The sequence below is a fragment of the Vespa crabro genome, chromosome 18 (assembly GCF_910589235.1).
Source record: "Vespa crabro chromosome 18, iyVesCrab1.2, whole genome shotgun sequence".
NCBI lineage: Eukaryota > Metazoa > Arthropoda > Insecta > Hymenoptera > Vespidae > Vespa > Vespa crabro.
In genome coordinates this window covers 2,477,399-2,484,244 of record NC_060972.1, presented here as the reverse complement: position 1 = coordinate 2,484,244, position 6,846 = coordinate 2,477,399, and positions in this window count along the sequence as shown.

Below are 6,846 nucleotides of genomic sequence, written 5' to 3'. Positions count from 1 at the left end.
CTCTCCCTCTTTTTCTCTCTCTTTCTTTCTTTCTCTCTTTCTCTCTCTCTCTCTCTCTCTTTCTCTCTCTTTTACATACGTCACATCGTGTCTTCACAAGTTTGTTTCGTAAACAGAAAGAACGAGTCGTGTGCGCGCGCGCGCGCACACGTACGATCGTTTGACGTAGTAGAACTCTCGTTCTCGTCGAAGATGAAAAAGGGAAAGGTAATGTGCATTAACCGCGAAAGTAAAATCTTTCCATATAGAGAAACTAGAATTTTCTTCTTATTTCTTCTTTTTTCTTTTTTCTTTTTTGTTCTTCTTTCCGTATTGAACAATACGTACAATACGTGACGAACGATCGAGGTGTTATCTTTTTATCTTCTTATCTTCATTCAGGTTAATTCTTCTCTTTTCGAAATATATAATACAATTTTTTATTAAATAAATCTCATGTACATGTATATGCATATATGTATGTTTGTATGTAGATGTTTGTATATGTTTTTTGTTTATGAATGTATATTTACAAATATATATATATATATATATGTATTTTTGGTAAGGTTAACTGACTTTATAAAAATTTTTTGAAATTTATCAACAATAGAGATCGAATATATTACGACAAAATTTATATATATATATATATATATATATATATATATATATATATATATATATATGCTTTTTATTTACATAATTATATATATATATATATATACACAGGTACATAAGCATATATGTATGTAGATGTTTGTATGTTTTTTATTTATGCATGTATATTTACATATATATATATATATTTTTTTTTGGTAAGGTTAACAAACTTTATAAAAATCTTTTGAAATTTATCAACACATATATATATATATATATATGCATATATGTATATTGATGTTTGTATATGTTTTTTGTTTATATATATTTTTGTTTATATATTATATATACTTACAGATATATATATATATATATATTTTTTTTTTTTTCGTAAGGTTAACAAACTTTTTCTTTTTTCGTAAGGTTAACAAACTTTATATAATAATCTTTTGAAATTTATCAATTAAACGGGATCGAATATATTACGCAAAAATGTTCTTATCGATGATAAATAATAATTAGTTTCACTTTTTGAATTTTCTATTGATTTGGAATATTTTAAATCATGGAGGGAAAAAGAAGGGACGGGAAAAAGATTGAAAGGAAAGAAAGAAAAAAAAAGTAAAAAAGAAATGAAAAGAAATGAAAAAGAAAGCGGAAAAAAAAAAGAGGAACTACTCGTACTGCGTCGAATGAATGAGAAATGACGCGTCCGACGTTCGTAGCGTCACTGAATTCTCGAGAAAACGAGTATTAGAGTATCACCCACGCTCATTCGTTCGCCAAAAGAGATTCCACAGACACACACACACACACATATACATATATACATAGAGAAAGAGAGAAAGAGAGACTCCGTTATATACGATCGAGAATAATGTATATATGTATATATGTATATAATATACGAACGATCCTTCTTTTCTTTACATGTATGTATACGATATATATATATATATATATATATATATATATACATATATATGTATTAATGTATAGTAACTTTGGAATGTCCGTAGGAAGTTACTAATTGTGCACTAATAATAATTTAATGGAATGCACTGACTTTCGTGATGCACGATCGTCAAACATAACGCATCTAATAACCCACTATATACATATATATATATATATATATATATATATATATATATATATACCAATTGATTAGATATCGATAATAAATCATCTGATAATAATAAAGGTGTAAAGGTGTAAATTTTTTTCGTTTCTTTAAAATTCATTCAAGTCAATGACATTTTCATTACATTCGATATCTCTTCGAAGTAAGATCGAATAAAAATTGATGAAAAATATCGATTTTATATTATATATTATATATACGTCGTACATATTTTTTTTTTTTTTTTTTTTTTTGTAATTATACCTTTTTGTTTAGACTTCTTCGAAATACTTCGAGTGTTTTTCTGTTTTGTTTCCTTTTTTTTTTTTTGCTTTCAACCAATTTAATTCCAAGTTGAAAGAAAGAAAATCCCTTTTTATTATTACTTCGTCATAATGTTTGAAAGTGTTAAATGAGAGAGAGAGAGAGGGGGTGTGAGTGTGTGAGTGTATAATTAAGAGTACAGTCATCTTAAATATCAAACATGTAATTCGAGTATTATACGATATCGATTATGTTTTCTTAACACATCGTTGATCGTCTATTATACCATAGAGAAAGTAATTCTGCTATTTATTGGATTAATATTTCTAAACATTTAAATTATTATTTTAAATTAATATAATCGATATTTATATAATTAAATAACAATATTAATAATATAAATGACTGAACTCTAATACTTAATTATTTACGTTAAATCAAAATATTCATATATATCGAGTATTTATTTTACAAAAATATTTGTCATTAATTAAAAACAATATTTGTCTTAAAAAGTAGAAAGAAAGAAAAAAAGAAAAAAAAAGAGAAAGAGATATTGACAGGAAGAGACAAGAGCATTTTTTTTTTCTTACAAAATATTTATCAATAATTAATAAAAAGACTGATGATCGAACATATCAAAAGTGAATGCGTTATTATATCGACTATATTTATAATTGAATTAAAATTTCTATTAATATATGACAAACTTTAAATATGATATAATTCGAAAGACAATGTTCCATTAAATTAAATTAAATTAAATTGAATTAAATGAATTGCGTAAGAGAATCGGTAATATTTAAAATTAATTAATTATACAACAAAATAAACGATATTATGTAATAATGATTTATATAATTTTATACTTTAATAATTACATAAGTTGTATGCATGTAAAAATATTGATATATATTTACAAATACATTATCAAGCACAATAAACGATATTTATTATAATGTCATTTAATGTAATTTTATATTTTAATAATAGAGTAAATTTTATGCGTGTACGAACACGTGTATACTCGTGATAGGTCAACAGATTTGTTAATTAATAATTAAAATTATTGACAATTTCTATGATATATTTTTTATAGTTACCATAATGATTGCGTTTCATAAAACAAAAAGTATAAAAAATTGATATTATATACACACTGTTCTTTCCTTTTTTTCTTTTAATTTCTTACAAAAAATTATACATATATATATATATATATATATATATATATATATATATATATATTACATTTAATTTAATTTTATTTAATTTAATTACGTTACGACTTGTAATATAATTCATTTAATTTAATTTAACTTAATTTAATAAGACATTGATTTCTGTAGCAAATTATTTATTAATCAACTGTAATATAAACTTTCTATCATTTTAATCGAATTAAACGTTCAGTTTAACTTCAGTTTAAAAACTATATATAAAAAAAAAAAAAAAAAGTTGTTCGCAATGCCCCGCAAATATGTGGCTCATCTGTATATTTATGTTCGGAAGTATTTTCGAAAAAGATTAGAAGAAAAGATAAAAAAGAATCTATAAAATTGACTATATGTATATGGTAATTAATGTTTGTAATTAATGGCTGTCTTTATATCAAAAAAAAAAAAAAAAAAAAAAATGCGAAAGAACATTGATCGGTTAGCTTTTTAGGGGAACCATTTTTTTTCTCTTTTCTTTTTTTTTTTTTCTTTCTTTTTTTATAACCATACAAAAACGATATATCATCAATTGGCCATTTTTTCTTTTCCTTTTGGATAATAATTTTTATTAACCTACATAAAAATTTCTTTTAATTAAAAGTAGAACGATAGATATAAATATATGAGTACGAGAGAGAAACAAATTACAATATACAGTTATGTATTACTTTATATTATATATTATTTTCATTGATCGATTAATGAAACGATAAATTCATTAGTTGTTGTAAGATTTAATCGTGATCGTAAATAATTCACGAGTGAGTTAAAATTGAAGTTAAAATTATTAAGTAAATATGAGAACATCGAACACATCGTTTTATAAAATGAAACATTGGCATATATTTCTCGCGAACATTATCCATGACCCATAAATAAAATGATACGCTTTTGAATTCTCGTTAAATCATCGTTATATTCAAAATTAAGAATGTTTTTCAAATAATATGGCTTCCGGGGAAAAGTAATTTTACGAAACTATACTAAACTAAAAACTAAACTACATTGAAGTAAATTAAATTAAATTAAATTAAATTAAATTAAGTTAGATTGAATTGAATTATTAACAAAACGAAAAAAAAAAAATAAAAAAGCAAAAGAAAAAAGAAATATAAATTACGGTATCAAACGTACAAAATTAAACGTAATAGTTATTATTGAAAATTACTTTTATTCGAATCATTTCATGTATACACATAATCATTACGTGCATACACGTAAATGCACGTAATTGCAATTGTAAATTAAATTAGATATTTGTTTTTTGTTTTGTCTTTTTCCTTTTACTTCTTCTTCTTTTTTTGTTATTGTTTGTTTTTTTTTTCTTTTTTTTTTTTTTTTTTTGAAATAAAATGAAATATAATAAGTGTGAAATTAATTAAATTAAAATTTGTTTAAAACGTTAAAATCTTAAATGATAAATTACGTATGTTAGAAACATTGTACAATTAAAATGTTTAGTATATAATTACACGTGTAACATTGTAAAAAGTAATATTTTTTATATCTATGAATACTCTTTTACAGAGTCCAAGTTGTTCAATTTACAGTAATTGGAAAATTTATTGCCATTCCAGCACGAGATGTATATATCTACATTGGTACAGTCAATGCCAAAATGATCGAATAGCCTTAATTATACGAGTATACGAGCACTATCGTTCTCTCATCATCCCAACTTTATATCGTCACGCTCGAAACGACTGGGTTCATTTTTCGTAAACGACCTTGCTTTTTTGTCGTCTCGTCTATTTTCAACCAAAACAATTCGAAAATTCTAAATCCCAAGAAATCCAAGGGTTTATAATGACTTTTTAATTATTAGCTAATTGAAATTTATCTTTGTGAAATTTTTACACGATTTATTAAATTAGTATTATTTTCAATGACTTTTATACGTATATAAAACGTCAATAAAAAATTTATTTATTTTCGTAATTTTAACATATCGAAAATTTTTCATAATTTTTAAAGCATTGACGTTAGAAATTAACGTTTGAGATGTTGCAATTGAAAATTTATGTTTTCATTATGCCTGCAAGTAAACTTGTTTTCGAAATTATAAAAAAAAAAAAAAAAAAAAAAGAAAAGAAAAGAAGTTTTGGAAGATTCGAAAAGTTCCCTTTTTCTTTTTTTTTTTTCTTCTTTTCTCTTACTTGCGAATCAATTGATCATTTTCGTTCTTTACTTATACATTATTTTATAAACACGTTTACAGGAACAACACAATTCCTGGGAAAGAAGGTCTATGGTTACGAATTTAAAAGTTGCAGACACATGATCACAGTGAAGTTCATCCTCATTCGGCACAAAGTTGATCCAAATGGGTACCATTATATTCCTTGTTCATATCCCATCGCGCGTACATCCTTCTTTTTTGTGAGAACTTGGACATTAAAATACTCTTTGAATCCGTGGGAATAGGATCTGCCGAGTCCACGCAAGATGTTAATTTAATAAATAATATTTCATTAATTTAACGTATTAAATAAATTCTTTATGAAATGAAAAAAAAAAAAAGAAAAGAAAAAAAAAAAAGAAAAAAAATTATGGTCCATATGTCATACAATAATTTTATACATGATTATACGATATGATTATTATCAAAAAAAAAAAAAAAAAAAAAAAAAAAAAAAAAAAAAAAAAAAGAAAAATCTGTATTTATTCTTACAAATGCGTATCATAAAAATTGTAACGCTATTATGTCAAGATTTATAAACATTATATAATCATCATTAAAAATTATTAGTAAAAAGAAAAAAAAAAAAAGGAGGGAAAAAGAAAGACAACAATTTTATAATCTATACAATATAATATTTATTTTTATCAATTTATGCCTCCGTGTATCCAAAAATTAATAACGAAGTTATAATATTATTGTCCTTAAAAAAAAAAAAAAAAAAAAAAAAGGGAATTATCAGGAAAAAAAAAACAGAACATTGATGATCTATATTTATTTTTTTTTTTTTTTAAACGAATATTAAAGAAGAAAAAAAAAAGAAGAAGAAAAAGAAAAAGAACAAAAAAGATTATACATAGATTTGTACAATTATCTGATCAAAAATATTTAACAGAAATTCATAAGTTATATTAATAAACGTAGAAAGAAAAGAAAGAGAGGAAGGAACAGAGAGACAGACAAAGAGAGAGAGAGAAAGAGAGAGAGAGAGAGAGAGAAGATTATCATAGAGGGAGAGAGAGAGAGAGAGATTCGAATTTCTCGAAGAACATACCGAATGCAAGCCGCAGCCACCAGATGCACCGGTGATCATACGACCATACGTGAGAGGGTGGGAGTGGTGCAGTGGGGGTGCTCGCGCACTCCGGGGCCCACTTGTTCTTCGGAGCGCGATCTGCTTGTCACTCGAGAGCGCGTTGCCGTTGTGGCAACATCGGCCACCTTCGTCTCTCTCTTCTCTCTCTTCTCTCACTCTCACTCTCTCTCCCTCTTCCTCTTCCTTGTTTATTCTCAAGAAAGAGTGTCGTCATCTATATACATATATATATATATATATGCAAAAAAAAAAAGTAAACAAAGAGAAGACACGCGTAAAACGAACGATTTTCGCGAACGTATCGTTGTATCGGTGATAATAACATTGTGTCTCGAGGAATGTGATAATTAAAAGAAGAAGAAGAAGAAGAAGAAAAAGAAAAAGA